The following is a 17,919-nucleotide window of genomic DNA, read 5'->3' as shown; positions in this document are numbered from 1 at the left end:
CATATCATCAAAAATTACATACAAGGTTTACAAATGTCACAATGACAGTATTGTCATTTTCGTTTAACAACTTGAGCAACACCTTCTCCCTACGTTGTCTTCCTGCTTCGTCGTACTTCCATTGTTGTATGTCGAAGCTTTTCTCGTAATGAAGCTCCTATAATACTTAATAATATGCTGAAAACAAATGGTTAGTCATGTTTTTGAGGACCTTGGGAAGTCGAATGCCCTAACAGAGAATTAACTAGTGAAAATTATATGGCAAATTGACTATGAAAGTGTATACTATATAAATTCATATAAAATAACTCAGATGTAGCGATTAAACCAAACTCTATGGAATTAGATTAATTATTAATTAATTGATTGATCCTACCATAAAACATGGGTCACATTTTAGTTGATTTTTTCTTTCTTAAAGGAAATGATACTAGTCGTTACAATTTTAATTAGAGACCAAATAACTTTAGTATTAAGAGAACTAATTTAAACTACTAGTTTAACTATACTATTTAGATTATGGTGGACATGGTACTACCTATATTATTTTGATGTTAATAGAAACTCAGTTATCTGTTAGTAAATAAGAATTATGCTTATGAATATATGAGCACATACAACTCGACTAAAAATCTAAAGATCATCATAATCAAGATAACCGTGAAATTACTCATACAGTGTTTTTTTTACAAATATGTGCTCTACCCTATTCTTTTATTCTTTATCTAAACAACGATCTCTTAAATAAAATTTGAATGAATATAATCAAATTAACATACACAATCCGACAGATAATAGAAACAATAGTCCGTCACATACACTTTATGCTAATCGCTCAACATTCTCATGATCTCAATTTCACAATATATACAAATTTAAACAATAAATTGCTACAGGAAATCTTAAACCAAATTAAACATATTTTTGAAATTAGATAAAATTTGTGTCATCTTCAACCTTGCTTCGCTAGTTCTTGCACAGGGAGAAATCGACGAGCAGGGGGAGTCGACCAGGGGAGAAGGGGCGCGGCTAGCAGTAGGGAGACGGTCGGCGAGGCGTGCTCCGGTTCCAGGCGTCGGGCTCTAGGGCAGTGACGAGCTTCGGTCGATGGCGAGCTTTGGTCGGCGGCAGTCGGCGCGAGCAGTGGGTGGTAGCGGCGTGAGGGGGCTCGGGGAGGTCGGGAACCGCTCCAAGGGGGGCGACGTTGGATTTTATAGAGGAGGGAAGGGAGAGAGAGAGCCAGGGGAGGGGAGAAGACCGGCGACACCATTAACGTGATAATGGCGGCAGTTTCTAGAGAGAAGAGAGTGGGGTAGAGGAGAAGAAAGAGGAGAGGGCGCCGTTACTTGGTGCGGGGAGGTGAGGGGCTGCAGGGAGCCGAGGGGCTAGGGCGAGCACGGCTATCCGAGCGCCAGGGCGGCGGCAGCGTGGCACGCGGCGCGCGCGCCTGTGCGGTTGGAGGAAGGGGAAAGGCCGGAGTGGGCCCCACCTGTAAGAGAGAGGGGAAGGGGAAGTGGGGAGTGGGACGGCCTGTAGGGCCTAATGGGCCAAAATGGGCAATGCTGCTAGGCTTTCAAAATCCTCTTTTTTATAAGTTATCCATTAAAAATATAAATAAATATATGTTTAAATATTTCCAAAAACATAATAAATATTCCAATAATGATTATAATTAAACAAATTATTTTTAGACCAAACTCCACACATTAATAAATTGGGTTTCACATAAAAAGGATTTTATTAATAAAAGCATCAATCAATTATTAGCAAACAAAAATCATTCTCCCGAAAATAAAATAAAATCAAGTACTTGATTCAAATTTTTATTTACTCCACTAAATTTACTGATTAGTAATATGTTATTTTAATTGATGGATTTAAGATGTTACACTTCGACATAGCCACGAAGACAAATAAGTTGTAGCCGTACTGAGCAGATGTAGTTATTGTAAAGTATGGATAAATGTCGACCATGTCAACTAGATTATGACATATTTATTATTTGGGTCCAAGAAATATCCTAGACTTTAGATATCAAAACTCTAGTAGAGTATAACACACATTGAAGAGCTAGCTCCAATATAGATATAGAAATATTGTAACGTAGATACTGATAAAATAAAGAACACTAGAAAATATTTTCTGACATAATATCTTTAATTAAAAACCTTATCATTTCGACATAGCCACGAAGACAGATAAGTTGTAGTCGCACCGAACAGAAGTAGTTATAGTAAAGTATGGATAGATGTCGACCATGTCAACAAGATTATGACATTTATTATTTGGGTCGAAGAAATATCCTAGACTTTAGATATCAAAATTCTAGTAGAGTATAACACACATTGAAGAGCTAGCTCCAAGCCTCCAATATAGATATAGAAATATACGCACGTAGATACTGAGAAAATAAATAACACTAGAAAATATTGACATATTTATTATTTCGGTCTAAGCTATTTAAGAGATGACCGTGACTCAAGGTATCAATACATTAATTCCAGACAATGGGTTCCTCTATAAATGTACCTAAACACACTGAAATAGATTAGGCAACAAGCAATACATCGATCATCACGTCTTCTCTGCCTTGCCAAAACTAAAGGAAACAACAGCAGCATGGCAAGGATTGTGCACTACTTGATGGCTACTTCGTTGGTGGTTCTTGTGATGAGTACTTCCAACTCTATACACTGTCAAGCCGGTAGGCACCCATACCTTCATACTTTGATATGCTGTGCACTGCCATATTTTTAGACATTTTCATATGATCATTTATTATTTTACCAACCAGTCTTGTTTTAATGCGAATATATTTGCATTCCGTTGTATTGTTGCATGTGCAGGCTTGTCTTCGCGTGGGCCACCTTGCTTCGAGCCTCCGACTCACCGCTGTAAGGACGGCCGCAGCTGCGTGTTTGTTTGCCAGTATAACGGAATCAGAACCTATAGGGCATTCTGTAAAACACCTACAAATGCTCAGGAGACCTATATGTGCTGCTGCCCACCATAGATTTGAATGGTGTAATTAACAATTAATGCATCCAGCATGTACTGGTGCAAATTAATAAATGAAATCTGCAAATCCATCATTTGTTAGCAATCTTCTATCTAAATTTCCGGTGGGTTTTGTTTCCTACATCAGAAAAAACTTGATTCCATACGCTGTACCGACCTTGGAAAAAAACTGTTCGACTTCAGAGGATAATTGTAAAATGGCTATTAATGTGAACAAGTCCATGCAAAATCAGCGCCCAAGTCTCCCCCGCCCCCCTTGCCCGTGGCTGTTTATATTCTTAACTGTTACTAGCTATGTGCTCGTATGTTGTGATGAGAGTTAAAAATTAGTATAAAATATAGATTTAAAATAACAAACATCATTATAATATGCAAAATCCATATACCAAAATAACATCATAACACTATATTATATTGATAGTATAAATACGTTGACTCAACACAAAGTTTTGAAAAATATAAGGTGACCTATTTCAGCAGCTTCATGTGTTATACACCCTCACACAATCATATTTGATGCCTATAAAAATAATTTAATATTATAGTGAATATATGATCTATATATTATATTTTAACCGATAAATAGTAAATATTACACTTTATCTTAGACAAAAGGCTGAGAAATGTATGAGTTGAAAAAGTTGCCTGACCTTTTTTAGGTCGCTCGGTCTTTTTCGAGCGATGCAACGCTTGGGACTTCCGGTCAAGATTGGGTGGTTTTTCAAGTTTCATCTGCGGTGTAACGACTCATTGTTAGACGAGAAGTGAGGAAGATGAACAAACCTACGCGCTTCGCACATGACGCATATAGCGAGAAAGAAGAACAGACATACACGCTTCGCATGTAACTTATGGCAACTACTCCATGGTTCATGAAAGCAATACGCCGTTCATTCAGGAATCAGGATACACGTCAGTCATCATGACACGCCAATGCAACATATGATTCGAATCACAATCTCACGCTCGCAACACCGTTGGTGAGCAAATAGTGTTATGACGAGACAAAGGCTAAAGAAAAGATCTGATATACTATAAAAAACTTGACTCATAATCTCACACCCTCAAACAAACAATGTTATGGCAAGACAAAGGCTAAAGAACGTCTATTCACACTTTGAACAGAGCGCAATATTTCCATGTTATTTGCGCAAACGAAAATGTTCACATCTTACGCTTTGAACATAAACAGCTTGTGATTTTTGTTACATTTTAGAGAGGAGTCGTACCAGCACGAAACAAAAGAAATAAAGGAGTACAGAAAGCAAAATCGAGAAGGCTAAGAAGAGCCTAGGTACGTAAAGGCCATCAATGACATCACTCAAGCTTTTCAAGGCAGCAGCTCCATCATGCAAGATGTGGTTTACTTGTAAATGCCATTTGATATGTACCAGGTAAAGGGCGAGGTCCAGCTGGTACATGAAAATTTTAGTACTTCCATACTTCTGTATCTACAAATAGTACATTTAATTTTAGCCGGGAATCCAGTCTACCCTGTCCTTAACAAGAATTCTCCCCCGATTGTCCCAAAATATAGTCAGCATTAAATTTAGGACAGAAGGGTTGCAAATGCTGAAAAAAATATTAACCACACATATCAATACTTAGGGCTTGTTCGGTTAGGGGTTGATTGAGGGGTCCTTCGACCGTCTCCAGTAGAGTGTGAAAACTAGGGGATGCGAAACTATAAATGATATTGTTTGACACTGTTTATATAAAAAAGTTTAAAATAAGGAATGAGATAGGGGATGAAATGAGAGATGTGCTAGAGATATCCTTACAAGAAGCAAATGAAAGCCTTCCTGCAATACTTCCGTCACCAAAAAAAGCAATGAGCCACTATCACCAGTGTACACCATTTCAAGTGATCAATTCCAACCGAGTTGGAATACAAAGAATCAAGGCGCAAGGATACATTTCAAGCTCATCGGCTACAACAATAATGACTGAATGAGATTATCGTTTTGGAGGTGACTATCCTAAATTTACAGACGAGATGTAATTCCTGCAAATGAAAAAGGTTCTTGCAAAAGACGACTGAAACCAAGAGAATTCCCTTGTACATAGAGACACTACAAAATGGTACCAGGCACAAAAGGTAAAGCAGGCCAAAATCCCAAACTCATCGACAACAATTCAGATGATGATCGTAGCACAACAGGGTAGCATCCTTTCATTTCTTGGGTTAATGTTGAACCCGCCAGTTTCGGCAGGGCTGGCTCGCTCATTTTAGGATACATAAGGCCACAGTGAAAATCCGAGGACATTACAAAGCAGTAGCAGCATGCAGATCAAATTTACACATCAAAACGCACCACCACCCATGGTCACAATATACAACTGAACCTATTCCAACAGCTTAAGTCGAAGCACAACACCATCACCGCACTCTGCAAGCTGGGACAGATCAAATGTGATATCTGGCCATGCATTAAGCATAACACTTTTTTGCTGGCTATAAACTTTGCTGTGAAGTTACATTCAGATACCGAAAGACACAAGAAATGGTAAAAATATGGGTTCTCAGCTCATGGAGTAGGGACAATAGTTTAAAGTTTGGAGATTTAACGTGAAGTTCATATCCAGACAGTTAGATGAATCATCAAGAAATGCAAATACAAAGTATATACAAAGAATGAGGGAAGTATCGGTCGTCACATATTCAGGGATGCATAATCGTAGGCTCCCGTCACCCGTGTCGATACATGTGTCTGATCACCTTTGGGGCCAACGTTTGTGAGGTCAAAGTCAGACAGTTTGGCAATATAATCCTGCGGCAATGGGAACAAGAAGACAAATATGCCAAACATATGTGCATTTGCATTGGATGGTATCAATAGAACTAAAAAAAAGGAGAAGAAAGCGTGAGGAAGCAATTGACACTCAACATTGTCCATCAGACTATTTGATGTCCTGAAATCTCTGTAGATGATAGGCCTTTCAGCATTGTGGAGGCAAGAAAGCTCTTCAGCGGTTCCCAGTGAGATTGACATCCTAGAACCCTAGGGCAATGGTGTAGCTATATCTGAGAACATGAAACAATGCGCTAGAATTATGAATGAATCAAGGAAATTTGTGCGCTGGCATTACATATCATACATGATAGCAGTTGAAAGCATTCAGTTATTTGTCCTTTTCTTCATAATTAACATGAAGGTGTTGTAAAATAGGTCATTTCTTATATGTTCCTTCTGTTTAATTTGCTCACTATTAAATTTGTTCTTTCTGTTTAATTGGATGGTTAATTTGGTTAGTAAAGTTAGGAGGCACGGTGAAGAGTAATTAAGTAAATTAAAGACGGATAAAAAAAAGGAAAATGCAAGGCTAAGGCCAAAGAATGTGAAGTATGCATTGCAAATTTGCACTTCATTTTTACATGGCAAATACAGAAGATTATTGTCACTAATTTTCTTGTCATATGCTTTTGCGAATCGGTAGCGGTGGACTATAGATTTGAACATCTGTTGGTCTAGTGGCAGTACTATTCGGGTGTCCTATTGGTTTTTTAAACTATTTATGTTTGTCGCGCTGAGTGTGAAGTTAGTCCTTGTGTCCTATGTAATGTACCACACGAATAAAGTTATAGTTGATGGGTTTAGTATGACCATGGAAGTTTATGAGAGTGAGTATCATCTTATAGTTTTGTCGTAGCAATACCAGGTTAACCCTTTTACACATAGCGATGACGAAAGTGCAAGACATGTTTTACGCGTATGCAGGCCTGTTCCCCGTGTAAAGCTAGGCCATTTAAGCAGTTTGAACAGTAAAAAAAACAAGGACGAAATATTTGACTTGTCGGCACTCGTTTTATATGATGGCCACTAGAACAACGGGGCGAATGCACTGTGTGCGCTGAATATAGGTTACACAGTATTATGTCAAATCATTGATTTTTATTTAATTTGCTTGCAGCCAATGTTGACCATTAAAAAAAGCTAGCAGCCATTGGAATATAACATTATGTTGAGTCCCAAAATAGCATGCGGATGGCCTGCCTCTATGGACCGGACAGTGTGCGTAGAATCAGTTAAGGTTCTGGGTTTCTAGCAGGATTTGTTAGCAAAACCTACGTGGAAAGTCGGAAACCGACTTGTAACGGGTCCAGACCTCCTCCCTTTATATAGATGAAGGTTTACGACCGATTGAACCCCCACAATCGATCCAATCAACTCTACTTATCATTTTTACCTTATGCATTAGGAGTAGCTCTAGTTTAGCCCTAGTTTAGCCTCTCTCTACCTCAAATCTTCACCTCTTTTAGTCTCTACGTCGACTAGAGCCGTATTGGGTGGCCTATCGACACCAAGACACACCCTAGGATCTCTCCTCCCCAACAGGGTCCGTCCCGGGAGGCGAGATCTAGGTCTGCTGCGAAGAAGAAAACTCTTTGCGCCACCACGGATTCCGAGTCCCAGGCGTGGACCGTCAGGACGTACGCAGAGGAGGACTGCTCCTGTGCCCAGATCGCGGACCGTCCGACCCTATGCCGCAGACCGTCCACGCCTCCACAGAGAGCACCACCAAGTGGTTCGTTCCAGTGTTTGACATCCGGATCGACGTCAACACACTTTTTGGCGACTCCACTTGGGATTAGGTGTCTAGATCTACTAAAATCAGGCCCCCAAATGCCCGGTTCTAAAGATCACACATATATCTCCCAAGATAATATCCTTAGGTCGGCTATCAAAAGTCTATCGGCCGATGAGCAACAACTATATGAAGACTTGATGAGTCAAATGAGGGAGCATGCACGTCGCCAAATCGCCAAGGCTGAGGAAGAGGCGACAGAGAAATTTTTATCATACTTCACGGTGGATCGCCACCAAAAGATTACCGAGCAGCATGGAGAGATCAAGATTGCGTCCCTACTACCTTCACTTCAAATGTCAAATGTAAGTTAATCTGACGATATCCAATCTATTAAGCAACAACAAGATGAAATGAAACAACAGATTGGAGGGTTGGAAGATACAATTAGAAAATTAACACGTACATTTGAGAAATTTGTTGCTCCTAGTTTTCCGTCATACGAAACTAGCAATAGGATATCTATGTCTAATACATCGGTAACAAATGAGTATTCGTAGCCCCATCCATTGTATGGTATGCCAATGAATTCATATCCAAGGCAAATTCCACCGCCGCCGTCCCTGCTTGACAGATCGGCGAATATGGATATGACCGGACTGTCCGGCTCTAATGCGGATAGTCTGACTCTCCCTATTGGACAGTCCAGACCCACACTAGGGCCGCCACATGGCACCCTAGTGGTGGCAAACATGACCGGACAGTCTGGATATATCCACGGAACGTCTGTCAATGTGTCGGACCATCCGGTCACCTTGACCGGACCATCCGGATATGCGTATGCAGAACCTGTTGCAGCGCAAAACACACCAAATTATTATATATCACAATAACAATATGTTCCTCACCCTACATATCAGAGCCATGGTGCGCCATGCGATCATAGGCCGAGCGTCGTTCTCAATCGGCCATGGCAGGAAGATCCGCATAGCAATGCCCGACCAAATGAGCCCTACCTCCCAAGGATTGGCGGCTTGCCACCAGGTGCTATGGAAAAAATTAGGGAAGAAATGGTTGAACTACTCTGAGAAAGGCTCGGCGTAAGTGTATCCATATCAGGACACTCGTATTAGAAACCTTCTAAATTTTCTGGTGAAAGTGGGAAAAGCACGCACGAGCACGTAAGCCAGTTCTTAGCTCACTTAGGAGAATTGGCTAATAGCGAAGCCTACCGTATTCGTTTATTCTCATTGTCCCTTACTGGTACCGCATTCGCATGGTACACAGCTTTGCCGCCTAAATGTATCAACTCCCAGGAAGAATTAGAGTAGAAACTCCATGAACACTTTTTCTCATGAGAGCATGAGATAGAACTAGCAGATCTGGCTTCAGTCCGACAGGGGAATGGGTAATCGGTTAATGACTATATCCGGAGGTTTCGAGACACTGGAAACCGATGCTTCCAAAACCATGTCGCGAACAAACAGTTAGCAGGACTGGCTTTTAATGGGTTGCTATCTACTGAAAAGATAAATTGGATGGCACTCAGTTCTTTTCAGTAGCTCAGCTACATCAGCGGGCTTTGGCCTGTGAAAGCCGATGTAGAGAAACATCAAAATCGGTCAGCCATATTATATATCTATTAGAGAGCAATAATTCAGATGATGAATCCACAGATATATGTATCGCTGAACTTGTTTGGTCAACAAAGGCCAAACCTTCACCTTGTTCTTCTTTACAACCGGTTCATAAGAATCGACAATAAAAAGTTAAATTTACTTTTAATGATGCCAAGTGTGATAAAGTATTTGATGAACTATTAAAAAATGGAAACATTAAAGTAACTCATACTCTTCCTCTTTTAGATGTGTTAATGAGACATGATAACTGCAAGTGCCATAATTCGTTTTCCCATGGCACCAATGATTGTAACGTTTTTTGACTATAGATACAATCGGCCATAAACGAGGCCGATTGATTTTTCTGGAAATGCAAGTGAACAAACAACCATTTCCTATCAATGTAATAGAGCTAGCATGCAAAAGGGTCTTGGTTCGGCCATAAGTGGCCGATAAAGGCAAAAGCAAAAATGTCATCATTGGTGATCCTCACACGTTTAATATATCATAAGGAGAGATTGCTTGGAAAGCTCTAGACATGAAGACTAACATGTCCAGAGGTGTCGGGGGGGGGGGGGTAGGCTCAATCGAGTAGCTGAGTGAAGCTCCTTGACTCGGGCATCACGGACGATCCGGTGCTCAAACAGACAGTCCAGCCGACTCAGCCGAACAGTCCACCCATTGCCAGAGGCGTCGGTCTCCACACAAAGCGAAAAGGGAGACGAAAGAGCAAAACACACATAACACACATGGTCGACTGGTCAAAACTGGTCCTACTTTTGATTAATTGCTCTCCAAATACATTAGCAAGAAGGCCGTTCTACACGATCGACCAACAAAGAAGCTATGAGAACCCGCTAAAACAAAACGGCCGGAAAGGTGGTGGCACAAACATTGCAATTCATCATCTCTAGTGATGTCAGGATACTTTCCACCCGGCTACTCATCGTCGATATGTTATCCTGTTCAAATGTAGAATGGTACGACGATGAACCCATGATACATACATAGTCCCTCTGCCTATTCAGGCTGGAGGGCACCTCCATTCAATACTTCTTGATCCATTGATCAGATGGTCATGTTAGAGAAAGATGCAACCCGAATGGCCTTTATGCATTAGAGCTCTATTGAATGATCATCCTATTGGATTGAAAAACCGGTGACTTGCATCAGGTTTAGTTCTTACTTCGGGAACTAGATGACTTGTGAGATCTATTGTTTTCCGAAGATTGTTGGCAGTACATATGCATTTGGTTCGTCAACCTCCACTAAAAGGCAGGGGGCATATGTTGAGTCCCAAAATGGGCATGCGGACGGTCCGACCCTGTAGGTTGGATGGTCCGCGGTCTGGACGGTCCGCGCGTGCGCAGAATCAGTTAGCGTTTCGGGTTTCTAGCGGTATTTGTTAGCAAAACCTACGGGATTAACTCGGTAACCAACTTGTAACGGGTCCAGTACTCCTCCCTTTATATAGATGAAGTGTTACGATTGATTGAACCCACACAATCGATCCAATCAACTCTACTTATTGTTTTACATTATGCATTAGAAGTAGCTCTAGTTTAGCTGTAGTTTAACCTCTCTCTACCTCAAATCTTCTCCTCTCTCCGACTCTACGTCGACTAGAGATGTCTTGGGTAGCCTGCCGAAGCCAAGACACATCCTAGGATCTCTCCTCTCTGACAGGGTCCCTCCCGGGAGGCGAGACCTAGGTCTGCTGCAAAGAATACGACTCTCTGCGCCATCGCAGACTGTCTGAGCCCTAGACGTGGACCGTTCGGATGTACGCAGAAAAGGAGCCGCTCCCACGCCTAGATCGTGGACCGTCTGACCCTGTGCCGTGGATCGTCCACACCTCCGCAGAGAGCACCGCCAGGTGGTTCGTCCGGATCGGCGCCAACGCATTTCAACCATATAGGGTTAAGGTTTTGATTTACTTGCGATTGATGATTATGGTATCTTTTTTTGGTTTTTTTGAGATAGAAGGTTATGGTAGTAAAGGTGAGATCCAGTTTCCCTGATTTATATATTTGCGCGTCGTCCCTATAGTATTTTCAGGGAGAGAGTACAAGAATCATTCAATTAGTGTGGGTAGGCCCAGTCATGGAAATGAATCAATGCATGTCCCAACCCGTGACTGCCCTGTTAGTTTTTATCTTAAAATTTTTAAATCCAATATATATATTAGATGTTTGAATATATCCATGTATATTATAATACAGACGAAAAATATAACTAACTACATAGATGGCGTGTAAATTAATTGCGAGATGCATCTTTTAAGCGTAATTAGTTCATGATTCTAGAATACAAACATTTGCTAATGATAGATTAATTAGGCTCGATAAATTTGTCTCACGATTTACAAGCGAGCTATTTATTAATTAGTTTTTTTATTGTTATCAGAAAATTATTCCTATATCTCATAAAACAATACCGGAATCGACCGTTTTGTCGAGTGCCTGAAGCAGTCGCACTCAGCAAAGAGGGCTCGGCGAACAGTACATCGGCAAAGCCTTCTTTGTCGAGTACTTTTTCTCAGGCACTCGGCAAAGAAAAGCCGTCGTCACGGCACCGAGGTATGAACGGAAAGTGTCGTAGGATTGTCAAGGGGATGTCGAGCTGCCTCTTCTGTCCATCACCAGAATCTACCCCCATGAACCTAGACGATTTACACTTGGGACAGTACTTTGCCTCCGCGTATTCTTTCCTAAATATCACGCAGCCCTTCGGACAAGCATGAATCTGCTCATACGTCATCTTGAGTGCACGAAGGAGTTTCTGTGCCTCGTACATGCTCTTTGGCAGAACGTGATCATCTGGAAGCAGGCTCCCAATAACCATCAACAAGCCATCGAATGTGTCTCTACTCATGCTGTACTGCGACTTGAACGCCATTACACGCCCAATGACATCCAGTTGAGAAACCTTTGTCTGGCCGTGAAGGGGCTTCTGCGCCGCGTCGAACATGTTGTAGAACGCCTTTGCAGTCGGCTCTGGCTCGTCATCCGTACATCCTCCCGTGTATTATGTCTCGTGATAGTCGTTCAACATATCCGCTACCCCCGCATCGGCATCATAATCCTCGACATGTTGTCTCAGCACCTCCTCTCTCGTACGATGCGCTTCACCATGAAAGATCCACCGAGTATAGCCTGACGTAAATCCATTATTCTAAATATGTTCTACCGTGGCCTTCTTTGATTTTCTTTTCCGGTTGGCACATTTGCTGCACAGGCATGGGACTAGACTCGCTCCTTTAGCAGCTTCGCCATATGCCTATTTCACGAAATCATCGGTCTTTCTAATCCATTCAGGGGTGACATCGTTTCTTCCTCTACGACCCGTGTACATCCACTCACGGTCCTCCATCCTCTAACAGAAGCCTAGCAATAGAAAATTTCGGCAACACCTCCCCTGCACGGGGAGGTTTCTAAAACCTGTAAATAAAAGTATCAGCACGATGGCTGACATCCATGCATAATTCACCAGCACGATGGCCGACAATCACATATAACCATAGCTACATGCAAACTACATTTAATTCCTATAGACCAATCATACGCACATATTAGAAATGTAATTTCCTATAGACCAATCACATGCAAACTACATTTAATCACATATAATCAATCGCATGTAATTTCCAATAGACCAACCATACACATATATTAGAAATGTATACCTTAGCCGGGGAGGATGGCGGAGATGGCGAGGTGTCTGGAGATTGGCGGGGGCGGGGGCGAGGGCGGGATTGGCGGGGAGATGGCCGGAGCGACGGTGGTTGATGGAGATGGCGCGGCGGGGAGGATGGCCGGTGAATTGCGGGGTCGAGGGCAGGATTGGCGGGGAGATGTCGTGGCGGGGCGGGGTGGCGGCGAGTGGGGGTGGCTGGGCGCGGGGTGGCGGAGCGTGGGGGCGAGGGCACGTAGGGGTGGCGGCGCGCGCGGGCGGCGGCGGCGGCAGGGCGCGGGGGCGGGGGCGCGCAGGGGTGGTGGCGCGCGACAGGGCGGGGTGGCGCCGCCGCGGGGAAGGCGGCGGAGTGGCAGCATATCGGGGATGGTTTGAGATAGACTAAGCGAAGAGGAAGACACTGGTGTAATATTCACCGGCTTTGCCGAGTGCCAGATCGCGGGCACTCGGCAAAGATGCTTTTTTAATTTAAAACTAGCATTTGCCGAGTGTCTTATGTCTGACACTCGGCAAATACGTCTTTGCCGAGTGCCCACTGACAGACACTCGGCGAAGACTGAACTTAGGGTTTTTAAAAAAACCTTTGCCGAGTGCCACACGGCTGAAACTTGGCAAAGACTTCTTTACCGAGTGCCATCTTTGGGCACTCGGCAAAGCATTTTTTATTTTGCCAACCAAACTTTTTGTGGTATGTTCCTACACTATGTTTCTACACATAGTGCGTCATAACTTTATCGAAACATTCTCAATTTTTTATCACAGCCTCTACATATGATATCATGACACGTGGACAAGTTTCATGATTTTCTGATTTTGTTTGTGTTTTATACAATTTTTAAACAACTGGTTGGCAAGTTCACGGCCATGTGTAGTGAGCATGTTGCTCGAAGTTTCCGGTCCGTTCCTGAAATCGGGCATAACTTGTGCTAAATAGCATGAATATCATTGTTTGCATGCACGATTTTCTAAGTTTCGAGTGACTTGCAGTTCAAATGTGAATTTTTCGAAGAAATTCAAATAAACGAACTAAATTTACTAGCTATAGAAAACACTGTTATAATTGTCCCAAAATGGTACATGTAGGTCTACATAGTGTAGGAACATACCACAAAAAGTTTGGTTGACAAAAAAAAATTAAAAAAGGTTTTGCCGAGTGCCCAAAAAAGGCACTCGGTAAAGAAAGCTTTGTCGAGTGTTAGCCGGTTGACACTCGGCAAAGAAGCCTCTTTGCCGAGTGCCAACTCTCGGCCCTCGGCAAAAGTTAACGGTCGTCAGTTATAAACGTCTGCTAATTAACAACCCTTTGTCGAGCGCCGCCTTCGCCGAATGTTTGACACTCGGCAAAGATATCTTTACCGAGTGTAATTCTGTGCCAAGAGTCTTGCACTCGGTAAACGAGTTCGTTGCCGAGAGCAGGGCTTTGCCGAGTGCGGCACTCGGAAAAAAACCATTGCCGAGTGCCCGACAAAAAGCACTCGACAAAGCCTCAGATTCTGATAGTGAAACACGCAAAGTTTTTACACCCCGAATCTAAACACCTCTCTGGTTGAATCTAAACACCTCTCTGGTTGAACTGCTCAGAGCCTAGGACTTTAGTAACTTGACGTTGACCTTTACCTTGTCTTAGTCTTCTGTCCATGGCAGGCTGTTTCGGTTCGATGAATCTGTGGAAACGTCGATTATGTACAGTAAGCAGTGGAGCACATTAGTCCACCTTCAATTCGTCCAGCAAACGTACAGACTCGTCTCAGTCCCTTCTGCCCGTCATTGCCTATGCCCGCTTGGAGCGTGATACCACGTCGTCGGAAGAGTCTGGTCATCAGTTGCATTCGAGATGGAGTCCGGCACTGTTTGTTTGGACTTTTTTCAGCTTCTAGCAGCCAATACCACCAAAAGTCTAGCTTTTTAGCCCGTTTTTATAAGAATCACTTAATAAAAACGTTCAAAATTAATATGAATACATAATCGATCGAGTCATCACGATAGTAAAAATTATCGCTTTCTAAATCCTGAAAACTTTGTACCATTTCATTTTCCTCCACAAGTAATCTCACGATACTCAGATTCTTCTCTTAGCTAGATTCTCTCTACAGACATATTCTCATAAAAGTATATTAGACATAGATTTTATGGTTAATATATATTACACCAGTAGATCATCATCGTCATCATAAATACTCGTCAAACATGGTTGCTTCTTTTGTTGACCAAACACAATGATAATAGTTTCTGTAACTTCTATACCACCGGTTCTAGATGTGGTAGTGACATTAGTGATAAAAAAAAGAAAATATATGTTTTCTGAGCCTCAATGTTAACATTCTGTCGAGCTTTCATACCAGTTGAGCTATGCGACACTTATAACAATACAACTTATGCTATTTTTTAACCACACAATTATGAATCTTGTATTGTATATTTGACATTTTAATCTATCTCAATTGAAAAAGTTGTTTAACTACAAAGTAATAGCTCTTGTTGCGTACTACAACTTTGGTATTGGCTTTGTCCCTATTTGACATTATTAACCATCTCAATCCGATCTGAGAAATTATACTAAATATTTAAACATGTAAATCATCTTTTTGAACTCTACAAATTTGGTATAAATCTTAGCTTGATCTGACTCCGTATGAAAAAGTTAGGATTTTTTTATATAAACAATCAATCCTTGACTGTTGTAGCTACCAACCGGTGTACTCACTCCGTTCATAAATATATGACACTGTTGATTTTTTTAAAAAAAACTTTGATCACTCGTCTTATTCAAAAAAAAACAATAAAATATTATTTATTTTTTGTGATTTGTTTTATTACTTAATATAGTTTGTGCTTGCCTTAAAATTTTATATTTTTGAATAAGACAAATGGTCAAAATTTTTGAAAAGTCAACGGTGTCATATATTTGTGAACGGAGGTAGCACTATGAATTTGAAAGCAAAAGGGAGTGATAGTACTATAGTGATAGCCATGGGTGGATCCATATTGATGCATAGGTATTATCAGGAGTACCCAACAAGTTTTAGGAAAAAGTGAGTATATATGTGGTGTATATATATGCATGATCTATGTTATGGTTTAAAGCACCTTTTCTAGGCTTTCTTGTCTGAGTCAAAAGACCCTCAATTCACATCAGACAAACAAATAGATAGGTGACATAATAGCCCATTGCCTTTCCAAACTCATCTATCTTATTGCTCTCATGTAGCATCCAAAGTTTAGCACTAATTTGTCACGGATATTTCTTGTGCTTCTATCACTCGATCTTATGACCTCAAATCCGTATGAGCTAACGAGGATAGATGGCAAAAGGTGGTGTCACAAGTTAATCACGGTTCACAACTGTCACAACCGTCGCGAATGAGTAGGGCCAATAAGGGCCCAAGGAGGGGGCGCCATCGCCCAAGCCTGTCCTAGAGGAGGAGGGGCGCGACCGCTGCCACCATCGCCGTCGTCGCAATCGTCGTCAATCGTACCTGCCTTATCTAGTCTTAGTTAAATTTGGAAGGAGTCAATTAAGATAGGAAGTCGAGTTGTTAGGATTGGAAAGGAGAATCTGAATCCAACAAGGATCTCCTTGATTGCTTAGGAGTCAAGTCCCCTTAGGACTATAAGTACCAAGGGAGTTGTAACCAAATAAATCAATTAATAGAAAGGAGAAAACCTCTTCCCTACCTCACTGTCCTCGCCCTCCTTCTCCCACGCTGCCTCCTAGCCCTAGCCACTGCTATAACCATTGCCCTTGCCTTGCCTCTGACATCTGGTATACAGAGACTAGACCGATGCCTACATCCCTGCCATGGGTGACCTTATGGAGCTCAAAACTCTGTTCGCAAATTTCTCCAAGGATGTCCTTGCCAAGATTGACAGCATCCACATGCAGATCGTTGATGTCAAAAACAACCTCTCAACCATCAAGAAGGGGCATTTGCAAAGGGACATTGCCAAAGAGCTAGAGCATGACAAGGAGATCCTCACCACCAAGCTCGAGATGCGCACTAGGTACAAGATGGAGAAAGCTAGCCGCAAATTCCTCATATCGCAAGTCAGCGGCTCTGGAACACAAACAATAGCAGAGATTGCCACTAAGATAGTGGAGCCAAAATCAGAAATATCACCGGGAGGGGCAACACCGGGCGCCTTCAACGCCCTCAACATATGACCCCACAAGCTCTCTTTCTCGACCTACGATGACAAGAAAGATCCACTACCATGGCTTAACCATTGTGAGCAGTTCTTCAAGGTCCAACGAACTCCAGACGACCAAAAAAACATGCTACACACTTACCATCTAACGGGTACTGCACAACAGTGGTACATGAGACTCTCGTAGGACAACGAGGTGACAGACTGGCGTACTTTGCTTGGTGCGTCAACGAGCACTTTGGACCCCTAACCAGGCATAACCCCTTGGAAGAATTGGCTTCCCTAAGGAAGACGAGCACCATTAACGACTAAACAGAGCGCTTCTAGCGCATGTGGCACACGTCGGCTACCTCAACGAGTGACAACAAGTCAATATCTACACCAACGGACTACTGCAACCGCTAAAATGGACGTCGAGATGCTAGATGCAAAGGACATGGAGACGACCATGTCGCTTGCCCGGGCGTACGAACGATGTCTAGCAATCATCGTGGAAAGCAATAATGTGATGGCGCCCAAGCCTGGACTCCCAGCACCACTAAAGGCAACAACGACACCAACTCCAGCGACAACATCTGACACTATAACAACAACACTCCGCCACTTCAAGCGTCTAAAGAGAAATGAGCCGAAGCTAAAAGGAGCAAGAACAAGCAGAAAAAGCTCATAATGATGATGTGACGAAGATGAAGGAACAAGACAACTCCATCCTTGAGGCAGCAAAGGAGAACATTGTTGGCAAAAGGTAAGGAGAATAAGGAACTATTGGAAACTTTGAGCCAACTTCGAGATAACTGTTTTGCCATTGCCTCCCTGTGTTGTGACACGGTGAAGAAGATTTTTTCCTTAGTAGGCGCAACATCAAGGATGAGCTCGTACGCCTATGGGGACACCGAAGGAGCACTTGTTTGGATTG

General features: G+C 42.3%; 1 long non-coding RNA gene across 1 annotated transcript; it reads left to right on the top strand.

Moving 5' to 3' along the window:
• The first annotated feature begins 1,891 nt into the window (after positions 1-1,891).
• On the top strand, positions 1,892-3,108 carry LOC103641493 (uncharacterized). The gene is made up of 2 exons (XR_560358.3): positions 1,892-2,704; positions 2,847-3,108. It is a non-coding gene; the product is annotated as an uncharacterized lncRNA (long non-coding RNA).
• The last annotated feature ends 14,811 nt before the right edge of the window (positions 3,109-17,919 follow it).

This window comes from Zea mays, chromosome 10 (genome assembly GCF_902167145.1).
Source record: "Zea mays cultivar B73 chromosome 10, Zm-B73-REFERENCE-NAM-5.0, whole genome shotgun sequence".
Classification (NCBI taxonomy): Eukaryota; Viridiplantae; Streptophyta; class Magnoliopsida; order Poales; family Poaceae; genus Zea; species Zea mays.
The sequence above is the reverse complement of the archived record's forward strand: the minus strand, read 5'-3'. Positions and strand labels throughout refer to the sequence as shown.